This window comes from Myotis myotis, unplaced genomic scaffold (genome assembly GCF_014108235.1).
Source record: "Myotis myotis isolate mMyoMyo1 unplaced genomic scaffold, mMyoMyo1.p scaffold_m19_p_3, whole genome shotgun sequence".
Classification (NCBI taxonomy): domain Eukaryota; kingdom Metazoa; phylum Chordata; class Mammalia; order Chiroptera; family Vespertilionidae; genus Myotis; species Myotis myotis.
In genome coordinates, this window is record NW_023416335.1 from 202,721,379 (window position 1) to 202,748,324 (window position 26,946).

The following is a 26,946-nucleotide window of genomic DNA, read 5'->3' on the forward strand; positions in this document are numbered from 1 at the left end:
AGACCTTCAACACAGCAGTTTTCAAGCTGGATTCTCCAGGTTCTACCAGAATTTTAAAAATATAGTACATTTCCCCCCCCATAGAAATCTGTAAAAACTTTATCATTTATAAAGATGAAGATGAAACTTCTCTTTGTATATGGTTCATAGCCATTTAGCATGAACGTTTAATTTTTCATGGGAAATGAATTCTTTGTTGGGGGAGGGCGATAATGTTTTTATTCCTTTAAAATGAATGGGCATGCCCTAGCCATTTGGCTCAGTAAATAGAGCATTAGCCTGAAGACCGAGAGGTCCCGGGTTCGAGTCCAGTTGCAGATACAGCATGAAGAGACAGTGGTAGAGTCAGGGTGTGTGCAGGAGGCAAGCAATCAATGTGTTTCTCTCACATTGATATTTTTCCCTGTCTTTCCCTCTCTCTTCTACGCTCTCTAAAAAATCAATGGCAAAATATCCTTGGGCGAGGTTTAAAATAAAATAAAATGAATGGGCGTGCATATTGCTCAAGGATGACAAACCCTGCTCCATCACTTAGTATCTGATCACCTTTCAAAAAATTACCCTTCCATGTTGTTTCCAGATTTTTACAGATTCTTTTCAGCTTTATTCAGCTTCTTTTGTTTTCACACCAACAGGCAACCAGCGACAACCCTTGCTCTCTATGCGACAGACAGATCGGGGCGAGCAGGATACATGGGCAATCTGTAATCTTCCAACCAATTTCACGTGGTTCACCAGAGCAGGATCTGCCGGGATGGTATTTCCTCACTGCTAATGACCAGCTTCATTATCACGCCGCCCTGAGTTAACATTTTGCCTTTGGCTTATAATGCGAGTCATTAGATTCTAGAAAATTCCCTCTCTGTCCTGTTTCTAAATTGGATTTCCCCAGAATCAGAGAGAATGCAAATTCTCCAGAGCTTTGCTTATAACACGTGACGTGTGGATGAAACAAGAGGCTGCATCACCTCGGTGCTGCCCGGGGAACGGCCCCTGATCCACCAGGAAGAAGCCAAGCCCCAGATGGACGCTGCGGCCCCAGCTCACTGGTGTAGCACGCCTGGAGTTTTCTGCAGGAAATTAACTAGATGCCACTTTTCCTCCTCTCCTTTCCACTCTTCACTTCCCCCTGTAATGAAACAGTTTAAGCTCGGCACTTCAGCTCTCTCAGGAGGGCAAACTTGTTTGACAATTTCATTCTCTGGTGACCTTCCGATCAAAAAGAAAAGTCTCCCCTCTCCTTCATTTACTTATTCCCCAAAGTGCCTCTCATCAAGGCTATTGTATTTCACCGAAGACACAGCTTTCTGAGACAAGACGTCCCGAAATGTTGGTTGGAAGATGCATCCTTTAGAAATGGCAGAAGTGGCACTTCAGAGAGAACCCAATCACACTGTAAGTGGATCCAGTCCTGTATTCCACGAAATAATTGTGGCACAGGCAAATGGCAGGTTACTAATGCTGCTCATAAAATCACCCGATGAATCAGAATGAGGGTCAAATCTTCCCCAAGTGGTCATTCTTTTGTTTAATGTGTGTGTTCCTTCTTCATAATGAACCCACTAATGGAAGGTTTAAATGGAAACGCTCAGTAGCAATTTAAAAATATTGATGGAGTGCCTTGTAGGAGCATAGCTGTTACCATCCACTTTACAGACACAATTCAATTGACTTCAAAACCCTCATGGCCTACAGTGCACAGAGCCCTGTGATAGGTGATGTGGGACATCAATAGGTGGTCCCTGCTTCTGAGTTTATCATTTAGTGTCGGAAAGAAGCAAGTATAGAAATAATAAGAAGACAGGCAATAACCCATGCCATATATATTCCCCGAGTGCCTCTCCTAGGCCAGGCACTTTGCTAAGATGATTGAGACACAGCGATGAGCCTAGGAGAACCAGTGCCTCCCTTAATAAGGGAGCATGCAAATATTAAAATTCCTTTCTTCCTTCAACAAAGATCTACTGAGCAAAATTACTTTATGCCAGCTGCTGCTCTTAGAGCTGTGGGTAAGGCAATGAGCAAAGTTCCTGCTCTCACGGAGATTATGTTCTATTGGGGATATAAAAAGCAAATACATAGTTTCAGGTAGGGGGTAAGTACTATGCAGAATATAAGAAGGGGTAAATCGATTACAAGTGATGGAGGGGGCTATTTTAGAAAAGTCAGTCAGGGAAGGTCTCTCTGGAATAACCTTTGAGCAGAGACCTGGGTGTGGCAGAGGAAAAACAATGGAAATCTCTTAGGTTTGAGGGAATGACAAATACAAAGGCCCTCAGGTGAGAAGGGGCTTGGTGTGTTTGCAGAAATGCAAAGAGGCCAGTGTGGCTGGAGGAGAGTGAGCCAGGGGAGAGGAGAGTCACAGAGGTAGACAGAGGTAAGGTGGTGTGAGACCTTGAAGGCCACAATAAGGTCTTTAGATGTTGTTCTGAGTGTGACAGGAAGCCAATGGAGGGTCTTAAGCAGGGCGTTGATCTTACCTTATTATTATTTTTTAACTATTCTGGCTACTATGTGGGGAATAGATGGTGTGTGTGTGTGGCGGCGGGGGGGGGGGGGGGGGGTAGGAGGGGGAGGTGAAGGCAAGGGTGGAGGGTAGGGGGAAGCTAACCCTTCTCCAAGTAAGAGAGAATTCCTCTCATCTGACTGCTTTCGAACTGGTACATCAGCTTTTCCTGGCTCAGACTCCATCGGAAACACTGGCTCCTCCTGGGTCTCGAGCTTGCTGACTCATCCTGTAGAACGTGGGACTTTAGCCTCCATAATGGAAGCCCTAATCCCCAGTACCTCAGAATGGGATTGTATTTGAAGATAGGGTCTTTAAAGAGCGGTGATTAAGTTAAAGTGAGGTGTTAGGGTGAGCCCTGATGCCATCTGACTGGTGTGCGTATGAGATAGGACACAGAGACACACCAGGGATGTACGTGCACAGAGGGAAGACTATGCGAGGCCACAGGGAGAAGGTGACCTCAGAAGACACCAACCCTGCCAACACCTTGATCTTGAACTTCCAGGCTCCAGAACCAAGGGAAATAAATTTCTGTTGTTTAAGCCACGCAGTCTTATGGTATTTTGTTATGGCAGTTCTAGCAAACTCATATAATCACTTTTTTTCTGATGGCTCCCCATCTTTTCAAGTATAAGGACTTTTATCTTATTATTTGGTTATTATTATTGCATATAAATTTACTTCATTGAACCAGCAAATGAAAGCACAGAAAATTCAACTCTGCAACAAGTTTACCAGACATCCTCAGACAGAAAGGCTGAAAAACCAAGGATTGGGGCCCATCCTAATGCAGAGTGACCTCATCTTTACTTGCTTATATCTGCAAAGATCTTACATCAAAAGAAGGTCCCATTCACAGGCACCAGGGCTTAGGACTTGAATGCACTTCTTTGGGAGACACAATTGGCTACGTTGAGGGGAGTTGATAGTAATTGAAGAAGCACAGAGAAACTTCTGGAGTGCTGGCGATGTTCTGTTTTTTATCTGGGTGCTGGTTACACTATGGTTTCAGGTTATGAAAATTCATCCGGCTATTCCACTTTGAGACATGCACTTTTTTCTATGGATGGTATGCTTCAACAAAAAAAATCTTTAAAAGTCACCTTTGTTTAGAATTTGCACTTGTTTATTCTTTTGATTTATGTTTCTCTAAGATATTAGGGAAAAACAAATCTATCAGTGTCTCAAAATAAGGCAAAAGAAGACTGTAATTGGATATATCACTATGGGCTTTGATGTCTTCCCTGTATCTATGATCAAGAGAATATATAATAAGTAAAAGCTATGATATACTCAATATGTTTAAATTGAATTCATATTTTCTTCTTCACAACATCTATATACATTTGAAAAATATTTGTACATAAATGTCTCAGGTATTATACATTTATTTATGGATCATACTTGACTGCCATATGGATTCTCAGACACTTTGCTACAGTTCATAGACACTCTAGAATAGAGTCACAAATTGGGCTCACTTGTCTAAAACCCTTCGGGGAATCGTGTACGGTGGTGAAGATCATGGGATTTGGACTTAAACTGTATAGGTTGGAATCCCAAATTCTGCCATTTTCTTGGTCTAAGAAATTGGTGTGTGCCTTGGTTTTTCCACCTGTAAAATGGAGTGACAATAATAGCATCTAATAGGATTGTTGTGAGTATTGAGACAAATTTATACAGAGAAACTGTAAGTTTCTGTTACACAGTAATTGGGCCAGATTTTCTAGATATATTAGCTATTATTATTATTATTATATTATCAGGGTTTGCAAGTCTGTGGGTATAGCCAGAGTGAAGGTCTGAGGCTGGTAACTTCCCTGTTCCTGACTGGAGTCAAGATTAGGGGCACAGATTGTTTGGGTGGGGGAATCTTACCTTTTAGCTGTTATGAATAATACTGCTAAAAATATGGGTGTAAAAATATCTGTTCCAGTCCCTGGTTTCAACCCTTTTGTGTATATACTCAGAAGTATAATTGTTAACCAAATGATAATTCTATTTAATTTTTGAGCCACTGCCATATTATTTTCCACAGCAGCTGCACCATTTTATATTCCTACCAGCAATGCACAAGGATTCCAGTTTCTCCACATCTTTACCAATGCTTGTTGATTTCTGTTTGTTTGCTGTTGTTGTTTTTAAAAAAGTTGTGATGGTTGATTTTATGTATTAACATAGCTGGGCCATGGTGCCAGATAGTTGGGCAAACATTATTCTGGATGTTTCTGTGAGGAATGAGATAAAAATTTGAGTTAATAGACTTGGAGTAAAGCAGATTTCCCTCCATAATGAGGGTGGGCCTCATCCAAACAGTTGAAGGTCTGAATAGAACAGAAAGACCTACCATCTGCTGCGTAGTGGGAATCCTCCAGCAGTTGGCTTTTGGACTAGAACTGGAACATTGGTTCTTCCTTGTTCTTCAGCCTGACAGTCTTTGGACTAGAACTGCAGCATCAGCTCTCCTGGGTCCAACCTGCTACATTTTATTTTTACAATAAATAAATGCATAAGTTATAGCTAATCAATATTTTATACACACACACCTACTGACCCTATTTCTCTGGAGAAACCTAACACAATAGTTACCCAGATGTGTGTAGTCTCATTAATATTTGAATATGTATTATAAGTAAATATATATATCATATACACACTGTATATAAAACTTCTATTGAGACTTAAAGTCAGGTGCTGCCCTAAGAACCTTATATGTTTTAAATTCATGTGATGTGTACAAAAGCTCCCCTGAGGCAGGTACTATTATGCCCCCCAATTTATAGATGAGAAAGCAGGCAGGGAGAGGTTAGGGAGCCCTTGCCTACAGTCATGCAGCTGGTATGTGGGGGTTTATAAGCAGTCCGGTTCCAGGATCCTTGCTCTTGCCAAACGATGCTCAGACACCTTCTGTTCTAGTAGCTTCACTCAAGTGTCAGCATCGTGGTGACTTCTTTTGCACTGATTTCCCTTTCCATCACCTCCCCTCTTCCTGAAAGTCCTTCTTTACTTTTGTTCCCTAAAATTGGTCAAGGCTGGGCACTGCAATACTCCCTTTTGTGACATATGGCGTGAAGGGGGGACGGACAATAATTTCTGGTTGTAACAGAACCCTGAAAATATGCCCTTGAGAAATAAAATTAGGAACTGCTAAATCCTTTGCACTGGAAGGGAGAAAAAATTAAATCGTTTAAAAATGAAAATGATTCCCACAATGTATTTCAGTCGAATAATTAAAGTGTACTCATATATTAATTACACTTCAAAGCTCTCTCTCCTTGCCCTTCTTTGCGGGGCTCTGCTGTTTCCCAGGGTTAAGTGAGGACAAGCTTTTTGAGGTAGCACAGAATTTCATTTCAAGAAAAAGTCTCACAAGGTGGTTTGGTGGAGATTCCTATCCAAAAGAATTGCCCAGCCAAGCAATTAAGTCACTTTCAGAGGTTTCTAACTTCCAGATAACCTTTATAGAAGCTGGAGCCACAGTTATAACTCCCAGGTTTGATTTTTTTTTTTTTTAAGATCAAACTTCCCCTCCAGGACAAAATACATCCAGCACTTGAAACTTGGAAATAGTACTAAGAATTGCTGCAAATACTTTTACACCCAGTTGACTTTACTGTGTCCTATTTTTCAAAAGCAAAGCCTGAATAATTTCATCATAGCTGTTTGCTTTGACCTTGATGGGCTTCCCAGGATAACTGTCTTCTGCAATGTGTCTTGGAAATGTGGACTCTCCCAGGTTGTAAAGTTTGAGCTACTGCTAGAAGGTGGCTTAGCAGGGTATGCCACAGCTTAAGTCGTTTCAAAGACTTTTAAATCAGAAAGGGATCTCAAAGACCATCAGATCTTACTCAGCTTTACAGATGAGGAAATGGAAGCTCAGAAGGTTGTGGAAAGACATGGAAGGATTTTAATCAGGAGTGGGCCATCAGGGTTCTCCCGCTGGACTCACTTAGTAAATCTATGGGTGATACATAGCAAAGAATCAGAGAGACCACAGTAGGGTGGGACAATGGCCCAAACAAGCATGATGCAGTTCAATAAATAATAATAATAAAGCACTACCTTTAGCTACAGTTTTTGTTAATCATGATTTTTGGAAAGCTTTTAAGATTTGATTATTACAAAATTAATAAAATCTAAGGCTCTCTAATAACATGAGGATGTGAGACAGGAAGGTTTAGCTGACTGTAATCTTTGTATGACCCTACAGAGACTGTGTTGGCCAGATGATTCAAAACACAATTAAATTCTAATAATGGCACAATCACATGGGTTAGTATATGAATAAAGTTTACAAGAACACACAAAATTGTTGATGCTAGTTACCTTTGTGTGTATGTATGTGTGTGTGTATATATACATATATATATATATTTACTGGAGGCCCAGGGCATGAAATTCCTGTGCAGATACGGTCCCTAGGCCTGTGATCAGGGCCATCTTCCCCGGCTGCCTGCAGCTGGCCCCGCCCCCCGCTGCTACCCACCCTCAGTTCCCCGTTTGCCATCAGGTGATCGGAGCCTGACAGCTGGGGGAAGGGACAGAGAGGTTGGCTGTTCCCACCCGCTGGCTGTCCCCACCCCCACTGTGGGTTGCCTTCTGTGTGTGGGGCGACTGGTGGGGTGGGGCCCTTGGCCTGGCGCCACCCACATCACCTGCCACCCACCCCCAGTTCCCCATTCGCCACTGGGCAATCAGAGCCTGCCAGCTGGGGAAAGGGACCGAGAAGTAGTCAGTGTGCCTCATAGTGACTGGCCGAGTGGTCGTTCTGGTTGTTCTGCTGTTGGAGTCAATTTGCATATTACCCTTTTATCATATAGGGTATTGATTTCAGAGACAGAGAGAGAGATAGAAACATCAATTATGAGAGAGAATCATTGATTGGCCACCTCCTACACACTCCCTACTGGGATCGAGCCCGCAACCTTGGCATGTGCCCTGACCTGGAATTGAACTATGACCTCCTGGTTCATGGGTCAAACCTCAACCACAGAGCCACACTGGCTGGGCCATGGTAGTTATCTTTAGACAGTGGGACTAGAAGGAAGAGAGGGCTATCTTTTTTACTTTACAAATATTGTATTACTTGACTTATTTTACAATGAGAATTTTATTAATTTTATAATAATCAAATCTTAAAAACTTTCAAAAATAGTGATGACCAAAAACGGAGGCTGAAGGAGAGCATCCAAATGAAGAAAGGGGATGTGCTAGATAGATGGTATGGAGTGTCTTTTGTTTAGCCTTGGGCACCAAGGGGATGCCAGTAAGTTAAAGTACTATAGGCAGGAGGAGAGAAATCAAGACGGTGGCGGGAGCTGTAAATCAGGTCACCAAGGGGATTTTTGAGTGAATTTAACTAACTTCAAACTTGTGAAAGCTCAGCATGTAAAACAGGGACACACCATCTATCTCATAACAAAGAACTACTACATGGACATTCTTTCATTTATTCATTCATTTACAAAATATCATAACAAAGTATAACTTCCTTAAAAAGGTGTTTGGGAAAGTGTTTCCCCTCATAAAGAATTAGACTACTTTAGGAAGATGAGCTGCTTTTCCTGGAATGTATTCAAGGAATGATTCACTGATCAATTTTCAGAGATGAACATCTGCATTTTTAAGGATAGACTAGGGAATGTCTAATGATTCTTACTGATTTATGTTTACATGTCATTTATCTGCTGAAAAATACCACAAAGGCTCCAACTTGCCAACTATATAAAGGAAGGTCACACTATTCACCCTGATGTTCAAGGCCCATCAGAATGTTGCTCTGCTCACCTTTTCCAGTGTATCTCCTACCGTCCCCATGGGGCACCCACTTCCCAGCCTCACTGTCATCCATTGGTCAGGCACCTTCTGACTCCTCTGCCTTCCCTTTGTTCATGCTCTTCTTTCCTGGAAGGCCCTGTTGGCTTTTCTTGACCTGATAAATGCAATTCAATTTGAATCATCAAATACTACCTTGCTATGTGCTTGTCCCACTCTCCCAGAGATTATTTTTCAAAGCCAACATTCTAGGGTCCACGCTACTTGGTTGGCCAGTGCCCATGCCATGTTGGAGGTCAAAACTATAAAATGTCCCCTGCTGTCACTGGGACACGTCTAATACTGTGTTATGCTTTGTTTTCTGTGCTCTGATATCTGCTATTAGGCCATGAACCCCTGGAGGTCAGGACCATGGCCAGTCAAATTCAGATCGCCAGGGCTTGGTAAACGGCCTATCACCTCCATAGCCATCTGAAAATTCCAAGTTGAACGAATTGATGGACTTTAAATATCTCTGGTTCTAGTCCTTACCAGTCAGTTAAATCTTTTAACTTCAGTAGGCAGTTCTCTCCTTCATGCGTAGAGACGTTAGCTGAAATTAGCATCCTAAACAAATGCAGTATTTGTAACTGCTTTAGAGGTCTTTGGGAACATTCTGAGAACACACCCAGTTGATGTAATTAAACTTCTAAAGAGGCAGGGATACCTATGACCGTGATCCTCAGAGGGGGTATTTTAGAGTCGGACAGATAGAGTCCACTATCCAACCTAAGAGGTCAACCGATCTGACTTTGAATTCTAGCTGTGCCAAGTGCTGGCCATGGCAGTTGAGTAGGTTATTACTGTATCTAAGCCTCAACTTCTTCATCCATAAAAAGGGGATAAAAGTGATACCTTCTTTGTAGGGTATGGGAAGGAGGATTTCCTAAGATTCTGCATAGAAAGCACTAAGACCAATGCCTGGCATCAAGTCGGTATTATTGCTGTGTGTTCTGTGTTTGGCAGCTTTGAAAACAACCCTGGATTCATGAACAACTACTACCTGTTGTAACTTCCTCTGGCTGCTCACAATGGGCGTACACATAATTCTAGTAGTGCCTGGTTCCTAAAAGGCATTGTAAGAGGTTGGATATACTCAAACATGCATTTCAATGCTTGGAGAATTTGGATTCTGGAATGAATGGGCCTTTACATTTATGCTTAACAAGTTGCTGGTTTTGCCTTAAATCCAGAACCTATGTGAAACAAATTCACTTGACCCATTTACATTCAGCCCTTTACATGAGCAGAGCACTGTGGCTTGCACTTACTAAAATCCAAATTAAGGTCTAAATCTGAAAGAAAGAACGTCACCTTTTTAAAGAACCAAACTCCAGGAGGAGAGAAAGTAGGCCAAACACCCACTGGACAAGCTGTTGGAAGGGACACACCCTTTCTTTTAACTTGTGTTACCTGTTACAGGCACTAAAATAAATCCATTGGTGCCAACAGCTATTATTTCCCCACTTCCAAAGAAGGTGAGCACACAAACGATACAGAACATTCTGGATACGACCTCGTAACAGTGATTCTGTCTCATGAAAAGTTTCAGTTCTGGTTCTGCATCTTTCTGGCTTTTGTGATTTTGCCATACTTCAACCTTTCTGACTCAGTTCTTGTTTTCCAATTTCTACAATCCTAATATATATATAAAGAGCTAGGTGCCGTCACAACCATATGGGCGACAAGTCACCATGAAGTGCATGGAGCACTGCTCGGTCCCCACCCCCTTGGCCCCTGAGCCACTCACCATGAGGGGGGTGCTGGCAGCGGGGTGGGACTGGGGACTGTTGAGCGGCGGTGGTGGGCTGCTTCGCAGGGTGGCCATGAGCTTAGCAGAGCAGTCACCCAGGCGGCAGCAAGTTTTGTGAAGCAGTCATGGGGTGGGGGAGTTTCACGGGGCAGTCACGGGGTTGGGGGAGCCTCAAGGAGCAGTCACAGGGTTCGGCTTCGCAGAGCGTCCTGGGGCAAGGAGCTTCACATAGCGTCGCAGGGCGGCAGAAGCCATGGGACAGAGGCCTGGCTAGGCCTAGGGACCCTAACCACACACGATTTCGTGCACGCTGGGCCTCTAGTGGAAATAATAATGTAATTTTGTCCCTTACCCTGTGACCACGTGTATTATTCCAAATGACAGAAACAATAATATCTACCTCAGTGTGTGTGTATGTGTGTGCATGTGTGTGCATGTGTGTATGTGTGTGTATGCGTGTGTGTGTGTGTGTGTGTGTGTGTGTGTGTGAAGAATGCCATAGGCTTCTTCTGTTCCTGCCCAAAGTTCAGCAATTTTTCATGAATAGTTTTCAATTTCCTGTTTGACTTTGGTCAATTTGCAGACCTCTGAAATGATCATTCTTTAACAATTTTGTTCAGTTTTATTGTTTTCTTTTGGGGGGAGGGGGAGGGAGAATTTTCTTGCCTCTTCTCTCTGCCCTAGCCAAAGTTCCTCTTGTTCATGCATCTTTAATACATTTGATACAGAGAGATGAATTGCCCTCCAGAAAGATGATACCAATTTAGGCTCTTGTTGGTAGTATATGAGAGTGCCAATTTCCTTATGATTTTTCCCAGGATTGGATAATAATATTAAATAAATCTTTCATAATTTATAGGCAAAAATCTTACCATGCTATGGGTTTAATTTAAATTTTCCTAATTACTATTACTTCAAGGATCTTGAGAATAGGATGAGATGATATTATATGTGTTAAAATCCTCTGGGATGTAAAAATTTCTATAGAAATGCCAGGCATGCATTACTATCTTGCAATACTTAAAAGTCTGACCACAAACCAGGATAGTTCCCACAAATCCTTGTGCTCAAGATGCTTGGGATATGCTCAGAATGATCCCTGCCTCACAGAGGGAGAACTCACGCTTGAATGCACATATCACACCCTCCTTGAGGAATATCGGTGATGATGTTTCAGAAAATCAAGGTTAGAATAATGTCCCAGGAAATTCAGTAAATGCAGGAACTGCAGGATTTGGCAGGAAATTAGAGGAGGAGGAGGAGGAGGGACGAACCACAGCTTCATCTGACAGCTCGGTGTTGCAGACCACTCTGATAGGAATTTCATATCAGAAAGCATCAAAGCAACATTTCTATGATAGCATCCTAAGAACTTCCAGGAATGATATATGAATTGCTGAAGCTCATTCAGCATTACTCTGAAGGGAACAAGGGAATAAGAAGGAAAAATCTATGAAAAGTCTTTGAAACTCAGGGGATATGGCCTGGGATTCTTTTTCTCTTGTAATGCACGCTCATTGTAGAAAATTCAGGTATGCCAAAGAACACAACTTCTACTCTTGGTCTCATCACCCAACGAGAGCCATTGTTACAAGTTTGTGTATATCCATTTTGATTTTATATATGGGAAAGGGGGAGAGAAGAGAAATATTTAGTAATTTATGTGATTTTTTTTTAAAATTTGTTTTTAACACAGTTAAGAGAGGAGGCTGCCAAGAAGTCAGAACAGTGGGACCTGAACAAAGACATCAGGGAATCAATTTTTAAAGGCCAAGAGGTAAGAAGCTGATGAAAAATGGTTCTACAATTAGATAACAAGATGTTTAGTGCCTGGGAAGATAATCTCCATACCTCTTGTAGAGGGGGAAAGATGTAGAGCTAAGGACAATGAGGGTGGCTAAAGCAGTACTTCTCATACCACCAGTGAGGAGGGATCAGTTTTAAATGTTCAAACCATCCATGACTGATGCTTTTGTGAAATATTAAAAAAATATATAAAATGCATTTGGATGGCACAACAATTCCAAATTGCTATACATTACTTTAAACTTCTCTATTTATTACAGACTGATCATCAGTTTGAAGGCCAGCATAGGCCCATGGGTCCCACATTAGGGAGGACTGAACTAAAATACCTTTTGCAGTGACGATTTAGATATCAACAGGGAGAAAGACAGCGGTATGCTAGTACATGTTTAACAACTGCTTCTGGGGAGGGAGGAGCCCTGATCTGTAGCCTTTGACTGATCGTGTCTATGCTGTAAGTCCTCCCATCATCACAGATTCCAAGCTCCTAAGGCAGTGGTTCTCAACCTTGGCTGCACATTAGAATCACCTGGGAATCTTTTTAAAATCCCGATTTCTGGGCCTCATCCTCCGGAAATTCTGTTTCTTTGTTACTCATGTTGTGGCCTCACCCCGTAACAAAGAAACAGAATTTCCGGAGGATGGGGCCCAGACATCAGGATTTTAAAAAGATTCCCAGGTGATTCTAATGTGCAGCCAAGGTTGAGAACCACTGTCCTAAGGTGAAGCCAGTGAATGCAAAGTGAGAACAGAATTGCCCGAGTTGTCTGCAGCACATCGTTGTAAAAAGGAACCTACAAATGGGTCTGAAGTTAACGCAACCATCATAACAAAAATAGAATATATAACCTTTAAATCAGAAAACAACAACAACAACACGCACCCTATCTAATGGAAAGGAGAAAAGGAGGATAAAAAGAAACACCCTTCCTTGGACTGAAGTATTTCTCACATTATACAACCTGCCCCTTAAGACAGAAGCTAGAACTCACTTTCCCAGCATCTTCTTCGGCTTAGGTGCAGACAAGTGACCTACCCTCAGCCAATCAGGTGGCCTCCCTCCAGACTTCTCTTCAGGAGAGAGTATCATGAGGACGTTTAGTGTAAACCTTGGTGACAAAGATGTCCAGCTCTTGGCAAGTAGCCGCGAGGGGAAGGTGGCACCAGTTCCAGACCTCACCAGTGAGAGCTGTCGAGTCTGTGCTGAGTGGTGGCGTCACTGGAGGAGTCCCCAAGGTATGGTTTGGGACTGACACCCTAACCCTCCTGGCGAGTCTTTGAGATTCCTAATAGCTTTAATAGACTCCCTTTCTGCTTAAACTACCAACACTAGTACAGTGGGGCCTTGACTTACGAGTGTCCCGACTAACGAGTTTTTTGAAATACCAGCTGTATCTCCGCAGGTTTTTTGCATTGAGTTGATAGAGTAATTTGAGCTCCTTAACGAGCTCCGTCTCGGAATGAATTAAACTCGTAAGTCAAGGCCCCACTGTAGTTTGCAACAAAGAACAACGATTGATACAGCACCTGCACCTTATTTTTAAATTTACATCCTTATTGAGATATAATTTACATATCATAAACCTTACACATTTAAACTGTATAATTCAGTGGTTCTTAGTATACTCTCAAAGTATACTAAATAGGCAATTTTATAGTTTCATCACCCCAAAAAGCAAATTTGTAACCATTAATAGTTACTCCTGATTTCCCCCCAAACACCCTGTCTCTCTCTACCCCCCAAGCCCTAGGAAACCACTAATCTACTCTCTGTATTTGCCTATTGTAGATGTTTCATATAAATGGAAGCATACATTATATGCTTCCAAGGGGTCTTTTGTGACTGACTCCCCCCATCCCCAACACACACACACACACACACACACACACACACATACTTAGTTTCAATTTTCAAGGTCATTCCATACACCAGCCCTTTTTATTGCTGAAAAATATTCCATTATGTAAATATACCTCATTTTATTTATCCACCAGCTGATGAACATTTGGGTTGTTTCTACTGTTATGAATAATGCTGCTATGAACATTTGTGTACAAGGGTTTTTTTTTTGGGGGGGGGGTGTATGTGTAAATCTATTTTCACTTTTCTTGGGTATGCACCAGGAGTAGAATTGCTGGCTCATACTGTAACTTTATTTCTAACCTTTTGAGGAAATGCTAGATTGTTTTCAACACAGCAGCATCATTTTACAATTCCTCAGTACTGTATGAGGCTTCCAATTTCTCTACTTCTTTGTCAACACTTGTTATTTGTCTTTTTTATTATAGCCATCCTAGTGGGTGTAAAGTAGTCTCTCACTGTAGTTTTAATTTGCATTTTTCTATGGATAATTATGTTGGGCATCTTTTCGTCTGCTTATTGGCCATTTGTACATCTTCTTTTTTTTTTGGAAAAAAATGTCTATTCAGCTCCTTAATCCACTCTAAAGTGAGTTATTCATTCGGCTTTTTTATTATTAAGTTGTAAAGTTCTTTATATATTCTAGATACAAATCTTTTCAGATATATAACTTGCAAATATTTTCACCCAATCCTGTGGGTTGTCTTCTCAATTTCTTGATGTATACCTCATTTTTTATTGACAAGACAGCGGTAGTTAAGTCTTGGATTGAGTTCTGGCAGAATCACAAACAGATGGTTTGTGAGTATTTAGAAAAGATTAAAGAGATCACTTGGAAGTAATATGAGTTCACTGAGAATAAGAACTAACCTCATTCCATTTTGTTCTTATACCTTCACTTTCCTTCTGTTGCCTTTTTAATAATAATAAAAAAATTGCCTCCTATAAGGAAACTCATCAACTCTCGATAAGCCACAATATTCATAGTAAAGCTGGAATGGACTATCTTACCACGTGGTGAGCTTCTGAGCACTGCAACATCAAGATGAGGCAATTGGACTGACCACCTGCCGATGATGTTGCGGGGGAGACACCTGAATTGAGTTTTACGTGGTTTCTAAGATCCTCTTCCCTGATTCTAGTCATTCATTCACTCATTCATCCTTCTATTTATTCCTTTGTCCAAGAGGAAATTTAAGCAGCTTATAGGAATCCATGGGATACCACAAGTGAACAGAAATTAGAAGAAGCAAAAAAGAGAACAAATAAGCCATGTTAGAGGTATCAGATACAGTCCGGAGGGAGGCAGATACAAAAGGGCCATGTTGTTATACGTAAAGCCACACATTTGGCTTCCAGTTTGCCAGCAGTCAAGGCTGAGAGGGAGACTTGATCAGCTACACAATTTACAATGCCCGTTAGGTGCCCTCTTCTTTATTCTAGGACCGGAAAAAAATGACACCTGAGCCCAGCTCCACAAAGCCACTCTTTTGCATTACAGTCTTTCCTTTTCCAGCTCCCCATTGAACTTTTAATCACTTTGCTAATTGCCTTTTCTCTCACGCCGGGCGACACTTAGGAATGCTGACAGCTCTGAAGCTCAGCACAATTGCCCCACCAAGGAAAATAGGAAAAAACAACTGTTTTCCTTAGAGGCCCAACACTTGAGTCCTCCTTGCATTGGCTCTTATAAGGATGTGTTCTGAATAATAACGACAAGGACCATTTACTGAGCACCCAAGCACTTTACCATCTTGACCTCTAGTCTTCACAGTAATCCTAAACCAGACACAGGCATACCTTGCATTTCACAGCTGTTGCCTGTGTTTTTGGGTCTGTTTTTTGTTTTGTTTCATGGTGTGTGTGTGTGTGTGTGTGTGTGTGTGTGTGTGTGTGTGTGTTTTGCATATTGGAAGCAAGACCATCCACCAGCAAAAAGACTATATAACTGGCTCTCTCGTGATACTCTTTCTTGTGTGGTCTGGAGCAGAACCTGCAATGTCTTTCAGGCATGCCTGGGCGTTTTCCTATTTTATGGATGGGGAAATGATCTGATCAAGGTCACAGAGCTGCTAAGCAACAGAGGCAGGATTGTGAGGGGATATGGGGGCGGGGTGTACAAGGGTGTGTGTGTGTGTGTGTGTGTGTGTGTGTGTGTGTTTATTGTATGGAGGAAAGGAAGAGAAAAGAAAACAAAGAGGGTAGAGAAGAGAAGGGAGACACCATGGAATACTATGCAGCTGTAAAAAGGAAGGACCTCTATCCTTTGAGACAGCATGGAGGGGGACTTGGAGAGGATTACACTAAGCAAAATAAGCCAGTCAGAGAAAGACAAGTATCACATGATCTCACTTACATGTGGATTCTAATGAACAAAATAAACTGATGAGCAAAATAGATCCAGAGACATGGGAACATGCGACAGACTGACGGATCTCAGAGGGGAAAGGGCAGGAAGAGATTAACCAAAGAACTTATATGCATTTATTCATAACCCATGGACACAGACAATAGTGCGGTGAAGGCCTGGGGAGGGGGTAAGAGTGGAGTGGAGGAGGTCAATGAGGCGGGGGGCGGGGGAGGGAAAGACATCTGTAGTACTTTCAACAAGGAAGATAAATCTAAAAAAGGAAAAAGAGGGAGAATTCTGGAATGTGTACCAGTAGAAGTTAGATTAAGGGGAACACCAGAGTGGGAGTGAACATGCTAGAGTGTGTGTGAGGGAGGGGGGAGCATAATGCACAGGTGGGGGAGCTCTTGGTGGGGAGAGATGTGATTTAAGAGCAAATACTCCTCCTGGGGTGGCTGTCAGTCTGTCCCTCTGTCCATCGGTTGGTCATTGGCCATGTTGTATAGGCTGTAGGAATTTCAGATGCCTAGAGGGCATGGCCCCACCTCTAAGGAGCTTGTAAGATGTGGAGACACCGTAGAAAGACCTCAGAGCCCCAATGCAGGGCAGGGAGTGGGAGGGGGTGTCAGAACCAGTAACAGCTGTGGGGAGAAATTGCTATAATTTAGTTTGCTGGGGCTGGGAATGGGGAGGGAAGAGAACTCTAGTCTAGCACTGAGTTAACAAGAGGGACTGTTAAATAAATGATAATAGCCTGCCGTATAACGGGCCACCAGGAATAATGGTGTAGATGTGAATCAATTGGCATGGAAAGAGATCCACAATTTATTGTGAAGTAGAAAAAGCACAGCAGGTTGTGAAATAGTACCTACAGTGTGATGCAATTTTATTTTAGATATGTGAAAAATACCTGAAAGCGGATACATGAAATTGCTAACAGTGATTACTTTTGGATGGAGGGACCTTGATTTCTTTATATTCTTCCTATTTTTTTCCAGTGGGCATGTATTTCTTTGATAATCAGGAAAATAGAAAAGAGAGAATAGGTATAAAAAAACGAGAGGATGTGGAAGAGATAAGAGCAAGTGCTTCTTGATCAGTTCTGTCTGGGAGGGTGCAAAGGCTCTGCGTGGAAGCCCAGTATGAACCAATGACCACCATGGCTGACCAGTGGCTACCTGTCATTCATGGCTCCTATCTCCCTCCCCCTCCACTCCTATCCTCCCTGCTGCCCCACTCCCCCACCAGCCTCCTGCCACTGTGGGACAATCCAGCTGATCCTTGGGAAGGTACCTCCCCACCCTGTGCTGAGTTGGGCCCAGCTGGAACGTGCCCTTGACCTCAGGGGAAGAAGAGGTGGAGGAGCAGTGGGGTTTCCATTCAGGTTTTCCCCCTTCCATTCCCAGAAGCAGCACTGAGTCAGGCTGGGGAACAAGAACACACATGTTGTTCTGCTCAGAGGGACTGGGAAGATGACTTGGTCCTGCTGCATGTAGCACCCGGATTGGAGATTCTTGTGGAGAAAATCTAGGGCGCAGGTTTCTTGGCCGCTGGCTAATGTGCTGCATGGCTCTGACGAACACTTTTGAAGTTAAGCTTTGGGTCTGAGGCTGGCTCACACCGCTGAGGCCACGTGGGCAGGGGTCGTTAAGCACTCCGCAGCCAGGGGGGCTGGCTAAGGGAGACTGTGATGAATACCCTTTGGGGTTAACACACGAAAGTGAACTTAAAACTATGCATGTCTAACAGAAAAATAAACGTTGCCGTTTAAATACAACTGCTGACAGCGCTTCTGTCTCACAAAAAGTGATACCATTTCTCTCTAGAGGAGGCCACTTTTTGCTTAGCAAAATTTAATTAGGTGCTCAAACAAATACCCCTGCTTTGCCCCCTTCCATGCCCCCTCCCCCCCAACCAGGGGTGGTTGAGAACATGACAAACAAGCAGAGAGAGCTACACTCTCTGATAGGAAGTGGACAGGAACTTTGGGGCGGGCGATGGAGAGGAAAGAGCTTAAAAGTAAGTGAAGTGGTGGCAGGGCAGACACTATGGAGAAACATGCCAGGAAAGGTGCCAGGGTCTAAGGTGGCTTAAGGACAACTGAAACAGAGGATTTTGTATTCAATGTTTTCTTGCTTTTTTAAAAAAAATTCTCATCTGAAGATATTTTTTTCCATTGCTTTTCAGAGAGAGAGAGCAAGGGAGGGAGGAAGGAAGGGGGAGAGAAAGAGAGAGTGAAAAGAAACATCGATGTGAGAGACACACATTGACTGGTTGCCTCTCACACGTCCCAACCTGCTCTGACCAGGGCCAGGGAGCAAACCCAAAACCCAGGGATGTGCCCTTGACCAGGAATCCAACCCAAGACCCTTCAGTGCAAGAGCCAGTGCTCTAACCACTGGGCAATGCTGGCCAGGCAATGGTTTGGTTTTCGTTTGATCAATTCTGAGACTCCGAAGCCCCCTCCATTTTAACCCATTATAAAGAGCATCGTTCAGGTGACAGTGCAGAAACTGGGCTCTGGGTCCGGCTGCCCCGCTGGAGACTCAGGTGTGCCACGTGGGGGCTCTACAACTTTAATAAATTCCTTGACTTCTCAAAGCCTTAGTTCTTCCACCTGGAAAATGGAAGTAATGGTATTTGTGAGGATTAAGAGAAATGAGCTGTATAAAGCACTGGCTCCTATATTGGGTCCTAGCAAATGCTGGTGTCAGTGGTGAAGACGGAGATGACAAGGATTATGCAATAGCTGCAGCTACGTTATATAGTCTGTCACCGACCAGTATTTAATATCAATTGGAGAAACCATGGAAAGGAAGACCTAGTTCAACACCAGACTTAGATGAATCAGCGCAGTGGTTCTCAAAGTGGGTTCCTGGGACCAGCAGCGTCAGCATCACTTGGGAATTTGTTAGCAATGCACCTTCTAAGCCCCATCCCAGATCCACTGAGTCAGAAGCTCTGGGTGTGGGCCCAGTAATCACTCTTCCAGCAAACCTTCCAGATGATTCTGATGTAATTTGAGAACTACTGAATGGGTGAATGCTCTCTTAGCATCTTGCAAAGAGCCACATGGCTGGTGGGTTAGTTTTTCCCAGGCTTATTCAGATGTGGGTACCGTATTCGCATCTTAATTTCACTGCATATGATTATAAGTAAATGTATGGTGGGATCACATTTATTCAGGTGTGAAACATAGCACTTTTGTTTTCTAAAACTCATCTCACCTTCCTCTGGAGTTCTCATATCTGGGGAAATTCTCTTTCAGTTTACCTCATCAGTTTGCTTCATCAATTAGGAGCTCAAACTTCTGTCGTGGGTGTTTTTCCTCCTCACACCACCCTTTCCTAGGATGGCATCTGGTGCAAGCGGGAGCTGAGGCAGCCTCATGGTGGTGGGGAGAGGTCTCTGCACATGCTCCGTGTCCTCCCACCGCTCACAGAGGCGACTCTGCTCTGAGGTTCTGGGCTCTGGCTGCTCCTACCCGGTTTTTGGTGACTCATGCTGGCATCTGCTGCTGGAAGCTGTGGTCCCTGTTACAGTCACAGCTCCCACCGCTGCAGCGTTCTCATGAGTTCCTACTACCTAGACCTTCTGGGGTCCTAGGATAGCAGACAAGAGCCCAGTGAGCTTCAAACCAGGGGAGAAATGCCATTTGTAAGAAAGGACAAAACACCCAGACAGTGTGGCTCAGTGGTTGAGCATGGACCTGTGAACCAGGAGGTCACGGTTTGATTCCTGGTCAGGGCACAGGCCTGGGTTGCAGGCTCAATCCCCAGTGTGGGGTGTGCAAGAGGTAGCCGATCAATGACTTTGTCATTGGTGTCTCTTTCTCTCTCTCTCTCTCTCTTTGCCTCTGAAATCAATAAAAAACATATATTTAGAAAAAAGAAAGGACAAAACACCAATTTATCCCATAGCCATTCTCCTTCCTTCCTTCCTTCCTTCCTCCTTCTTTTTTCCCCCCTTAATGAAAAGCCTAAATGGAAGACATCTGTTTTGGAAATTGAGATTTAATAAGAGCAGGTAATACTCTGGGAGGCCCCGGTTGCTATAATTGCTTAACTTTTTAATTCAAGATTCTTCCTAAGAACTCAAGTTCTAGGTTATATGACAAGACACATCAGGAATTAAATTTCTTTTTACTTTAGATAGAACAAAATTAAAGTCTCAGTAAATCTGCATTTTATGAAATGAGACCTTTCCTAATTATTGCAGGCCACAATCTCTTTCTCTTCACTGCCTCCCAGAATATTTTGCACTTCTCATAGGCAATGAAAGATTATTATTTAACATTTCATTTTTTTAAGTCTTGCTTCTGCTCTACATAAGCTGTAAGCCACTGATGGACAAAAATTATAATAATCATGGCTCATAATGATTTAAGAGGTTACTATATACCAGATGTATTAGGCAGGTTGGGCCAGGTTATGCAGCATTAACAAACGACCTCAAAATCTCAGTGGCTTAACATAACAAAAGTCTCCCTCCCTACAGCCCCCCCCCCTCCCAGCTCATTGTACATGTCCATTGGGGTCATCTGGCAGCCTCTGCTCCACATAGACTCTCAGGATCTAGAGCAGTGGTTCTCAACCTTCTGGCCCTTTAAATACAGTTCCTCATGTTGTGACCCAACCATAAAATTATTTTCGTTGCTACTTCATAACCGTAATGTTGCTACTGTTATGAATCGTAATGTAAATATCTGATATGCAGGATGGTCTTAGGTGACCCCCGTGAAAGGGTCGTTCGACCGCCAAAGGGGTAGCGACCCACAGGTTGAGAACCACTGATCTAGACTGACAGAGGCTCCATCATGACCTGTGCTCCCACAGCCTGCCCAGCAGAGGAGTGGATGTGGCAGATTCTGCCCACCAGTGCCATATCCATATTCCTCACACCCCATTAGCCGAAGCAAGGCATATGGCCACACCTCACTTCAAATTGGGATGGTGCAGCTCTATGGTGTGCCTGGAAGGAGGAGAGCTGGCAACAATTTGGGGGTAGCACTAATGATTATACCAGGCATCATGTTCGGCTTTGGACTCCTGTTGTCTCCATCCTACAACGTCATGATGGAGGACTGCATAAGTCCCGTTCTTTTTGTTGCTGTTTTTGTTGCCGTTTTTGTTGTTGTTTTTTAATAGTATAGGAAACCAAGGTCACACGCTTTGTAAATGGAGGAACAGGATTAGAAACCAGTTCTGTTGGCTTCCAACATCTGTGCTTATCACCTAAAGGCCACCCTGCTTTTCCAAGAACAGCGGGTTTACTTTCACCGAACTCACAGACTGTCCAGGCAGCTCGTGTTTTGTGTGCGTTAGCTCATTCCGTCCTCACAGCAATTTCATGAGGTGGCTTCAATGACTGGCCCATGCGAAGGGGCACCAAAGCGTAGAGAAGTTAAGATCTCACAGGGAAATGGATCCTTACCTAACTAACCCCAAAGACGATTCTCTGAATCTACACTACATGCTGTGTTTCTTAGAATGAATGCTCCTCGTGAGAATCGCCTGCTTCTCCAAATGCCGGCTCCTAGACCTTATACTTTCCGACTGAATCAGATTTGGGGGCAGAGTGTGGGACTGACAACTTGGATGCTCACCAGAATGTGACATCCACAGTCCTGCTGTCACACCCGCTCATGGTTGCCCCACTGCCCCCGGCACAGCACCCTGCTTCTGGTGGTGAGTTAGCAAATCAAACACAGCAAAACCCCAGCCCACCACCAGACCAGAAAGAGACGATAATGTCTTTGCCACTTGGCTGGCACTTACAGAAGGTGAAGAAATTAATACATTCAGCACCACATTCCCAGACAAAATCCCTCCCATCAACATTTTTTCAAGACTTAAGGCAATATGGAGGGGAAGAAGTCAAGATTGTGGCTCACTGAAATTAACTCTGCACTTAAATCATAATGACAGAACTCACTACTGACCTGAAGCAGAATCCAAAGACATTAGGATTCTGTGAGTCTAGCCTTTTTTTGCAGAGGGCAGGGGGGTGGGGGTGGGGGGGGGAGGGTGCTGGGGGACGCAGAGAGTGTGCCAGTACAAGGTGATGGGGTGCTGCCTGCCCACCCCCAGGTGCAGCAGCCGCCCCTCTGCTGCATGTGCATCTTTGCACCTGACCACGTCCTTGTGAAGTCCGGCTTCTGGTACTTTGTGTCTCAACTGGAGAAGATGAGGAAGTCTTCAGGGGAAATCGTCTATTGTGAGTAAGTATTTGAGAAATCCCCCCTTCCGCTGAAGCACTTTGGCATCTGGCTGCACTAAGACTCCCACAGTGGCACCTGCAAGACCGGGAGTACCAAGACCTGCCATCACCTGGTGCTACCGAGACATGGGGGCCTGGCACCAGGCCTGCACCCGCTCAATCCAGATAATAAAGGCGGAGGAAGGAGATCTCGGCCAGCAAGTGCCCACTGGTCTTCATGCAGTTCCACGACTCCAAGATCAAGTTCCTGTTGCCTCACTGGGTCCTTCGTCTCCAGCACAAGCCAGGCTTCACCACCAAGAGGCCCAACACCTCCTTTTAGGTACAGGGCCTCCCTGTCCCTGGTCTGCCCAAATAAACTCCGTGGGAAAACAAAAAAACAAAAAATCCTGTGAGTACAGACAGTAGGCCTCCTTCTCCCTCCACACTCCATGTGTAGGTAGCTAGATTCTTTTTCTTTTTTAATCCTCACGGGAGGATATTTTTCCTTTAATTTTTAGAGAGAGTGGAAGGGAGGGGGAGAGACACAGAAAGAGAAACATTAATGTGAGAGAGACACATCGACAGGTTGCCTCCTGCATGCACCCCTCCTGCATGCACCCTGACCAGGGCCAGGGATTGAGCCTACAACCGAAGTACATGCCCTTGACCGGGAATTAAACCTGAGACCCTTCAGTCCCCAGGCTGATGCTCCATCCACTGAGCCAAACCGGCTAGGGCTAGGCTAGATTCGGATGCTCTGAATACAGAAAGGGCAGGTCTACCCTACACAGCTGTGCAGGTTGAGCAGTGCACGATGAGGACCCCGTTCGGTTTGGGTAGCCTGTGATATACCTGCCATGAGGAGGGGTCGCAGGCCTGAGTCAAGGGGCCGGGTTTCTGAGCCAGTCCCCAGCCCCACCTCTATAACTGGCATGGCTGGGCACATCTCTTACGCTTTCTGAACCTCCAAAGCATCATGATTTTGTGAAGTACATCCTATGGAGACTGTACTGATGATCACATGTAATGAATGCTTTATGTGCTCCGAGCCCTATTCTACTGTTTTCGGGCATGCAAATTTCAAAATAACCCTATGGCATAGGGTGACTATCTCACTTTTGTAGCTGAGGAAGCAGGCATAGGGAGGTTAAATGACTTGTACAAAACCATCTGGCTTCTACTTTTTAGGGACAGGATTCAAATGCAGACAGTCTGGCTCCCCAGCTCAATTCCTAGTCCTTACATGCTATTGACTCTATTCTATGATATAACAGTGAGCATCTAGAATGAACTAGTCCTGTTTACTCACCGTCAGTGGTGGTGATTAGCTCTGGGTGATCTACTGTAAAAGAGGCATAGACAACTTAGAGACAACTCCAAGAAGGCTGGTTAGCACAGTACGGAGGCTGAAGATGTGTCGTCTTTAATAACCTCACGCTTCCTTAGTGCCTGACTGTATGAAGTGCTTTCCCTGGATTGTTTTATTTAAGCCTTTATAATATCCCTATGAGGTAAGTCCCAAAATTATTCCCATTTGATAGAAAAAGAAACTGAGGCACAGAGAGGTTAAATAATCTGCCCACACACAGCTAATAAGCATCAGGCCCAAAGTACAAACCCTGGCAATATGAGTCCAGTGTGCCTGTACTTTAAACCAGTCCCGGGAACGAATCATGAGGGGTGCAGGGGCAGTAGGGGGAGGATCCTGTTGTAATGCAAATTCTGATTCAGTAGATCTGGGGTCACGTGGAGATCCTACATTTCTCACAGCTCCCAGGTGATGCTCCTGGTCCACAGACCACACTTTGAGCAGCAAGAGTTTAACCACAAGGCTTGCCCACCCCCCAAGGGAGCAGTGATGGGAGTCAAGGCTACTTAGCCTCCAGAGAGCACAGTGAGGTGGAGTTGAAAGATGTCGGCTGTCCTCAAGTATTTAAAGGATCTCCATTTGAAAAGCACATCAGACTTGACTTATAGAGCCCCAAGGGACAAAATGACAGGGATGTGTATCTATTTCCATCCCTGACCTTTCCCCTGAACTTCAGACTTCAGACTAACTGCCTGCAGAACCAGCCACTGGGGTGTGTCCCTCAGGAAATCCAAACTGGATATATCCAAAGACACGCATTGCTTTTCCCAATTTTCCACGTCAACCACCCACACTGGGAACTTGGAACCATACTAGACCATAGTCAGTCAACCCAACATCCAATCAGTCATTAAGACCTGCTCATTTGGCCTTCTGTTTATTATTTTAAAATTTTAAATCAAGAAAAAAGTTGATGTATTACATTGTATAAGTTATAGGTGTACAACATGGTGATCTGATATTACAACATGGTGATCTGATACATGTATACACTATGAAATGATCCTCACAATAAGTTTAGTTGTCATCCATCAGCACACATAGTTGCTTTGTTTTTTCTTATGATGAGAACTTTTAAGATCTACTCTCTTAGCAACACAGCATTGTTAACTACAGTCACCATGCTGTACATCGCTTCCCAGGACTTACTGATCTTATAACTGGGAGTTTGAACCTTTTGATCGCCTTCACCCCTTCCCCCTATACCTCACAATCTGGCAACTACCTATCCTCTGTATTTATGAGTTTGGCTTTTTTTCTTCTTCTTTAGATTCCACAAAGACGTGATATCATGCAGTGTTTGTCTTTCTCTAAGTTCATTTAGCATTTTCCCCTCAAGGCTCATTGTATTTTCCATTTTTTAAAGACATCTTCCCTGTTTCTTTGCCTCTATCTACTGTTAGCATTTCCTCCCTGGACTGCTGTTACAGCTTCCACACTGGCCTCCAGTCTGACCTTGACTGCGTTCTCCATACTTGGGCTGCCAGAATAACCTTTCTGAGGCTCACATCTCGCATCCGATCTCCTCAGTTTCATACCCACCTGTGGCCCTCACTGACTTCAGGATAAAACCCAAGCTCCTTAGAAAGGCCGAGCCTCTTCTCCGCTGGGTCCCTGTGGCCTCTCCCTTCACATTCCCTCCCACATCCCATCTTGCACGCTAGGCTCTAGGTTACCCAGTGCCTAGTGTTTCCCTCGACACCTCCCTCAGATTCCTGCTTCCAGGTAAGATCTTCCCCTGCCAACCCTTCCCATCCAAGCCTCACACGCGTATTTCTCCTCTAGAAAGTCCTGCTGCCCTTTTCCTGGGTCCCCAAGTGTGTTCATGTGAACATTTAGCCTAGCCACTGTGTCTAATAGACAAGGCCTCCATGTGTGAAAATGGTCTGGGAATGTGTCTGCCTCTCTCTTTCAGGGAGCACAGGAACCAGCCATGCCTCATTCATAGGCGTGTCCTCACCATCGCGCACACACACGTTCATTGACATAAGATTGCTTGTTTAAAAGAGACTTGGAGTTATGGCCGACTCCCCTCTCACTTTCATACCTGCATCTAATCCAACAAGTCCTGTCGGTTCAACTTATAAAATACATGCAGAATGCAGCCACTGCTAACCCATTTGCTGCCTGGACGGCTACAGCCACCTCCCGCCTGCCCTCCCTTCCTCCCTCTCCTCCCTCCCCCTCCTGTTCTCACACAGCAGCCAGGGGAGGCTATGAAAGCATCAATCAGCTCCTGTCATTCCTCTGCTGAGAAGCTCTAGTGCTTTGCCATTACACTCGGAATAAAACCCAGCCCTCGGCATGGCCCTCCAGGCCTTTATGATCTGCTCTCTTCCCTGGCCTCATTCTCCCGCCTCTCTCCCCGTATTCACCGCTCTTCAGCCGTCTTGGCCTTTGTGCTGTTACTCAGGATGCCAAGCAGGTGTCTGCTTCAAGACTGCCCCCTTGATGCCCCTTCATCTGGAATGTTCTTCCCTCAGATATTCACAAGGTTCCCTCTGTCACTTCAGGTGGGTCTCAGAGGTGGCCTCCACATGGTGGCCTTCCCTGAATACCCTTTTTTTAAACACCATACTTCCTTCATTCTCTACTTCTTACCTTGATTTATTTTCTTCATAGTAGTTAGTACGCTCTGTTTTTATATTATATTTAGTAATTGTGCATCTCCCCCACTAAGAATCTAAGTTCCATCAGGCTGGCGTGGCTCAGTGGTTGAGGGTCGATCTATGACCCAGGAGGTCATAGGTTCGATTTCCTGTCAGGGCAATGCCCAGGGTGCAGGCTCCATGCCCAGTGTGGGCTGCACAGGAGGCAGCCGATCAATGATTCTCTCTCATCATTGATGTTTCTAACTCTCCTTCTCTCTTCCTCGATGAAATAAATAAAAAAATAAATAAAAAACAATTAAAAAAAAGAATCCAAGTTATTTGGGAATAGGACTTTGTCTGTCTTGTTCTCTGTTGTATCCCAGGGCCTAGAACAATGCATGGCCCGTAGCAGGCACTGCTGAGGACTTCATGAATAGTTCATGAGCAGGACCAGTGTGTGGAAGCTCCACTGAGACACTTTTCAGTTCATTAGAAGGAAAGACTTTCTGTCATCAGAGCCTGAAGGTGGGAAGAACTAGCTCCAGATGGGATAAATCCTCTGCACGGAGACATTGAGCTCACAGAAAGCTGGACTGCGATTCCATGGGCATGCCTAGGGGAGAGTTAGAGCAGCTGGGGTGGCGGGGGGAGGACTGGATGAGATGGGCGGTAGTCCCCCTCAAGGTTTCAGC

At 44.2% G+C, this 26,946-nt stretch overlaps 1 pseudogene; it reads left to right on the forward strand.

Moving 5' to 3' along the window:
* The first annotated feature begins 12,970 nt into the window (after positions 1-12,970).
* On the forward strand, positions 12,971-22,634 carry LOC118650751 (annotated as a pseudogene).
* Positions 22,635-26,946: the final 4,312 nt, after the last annotated feature.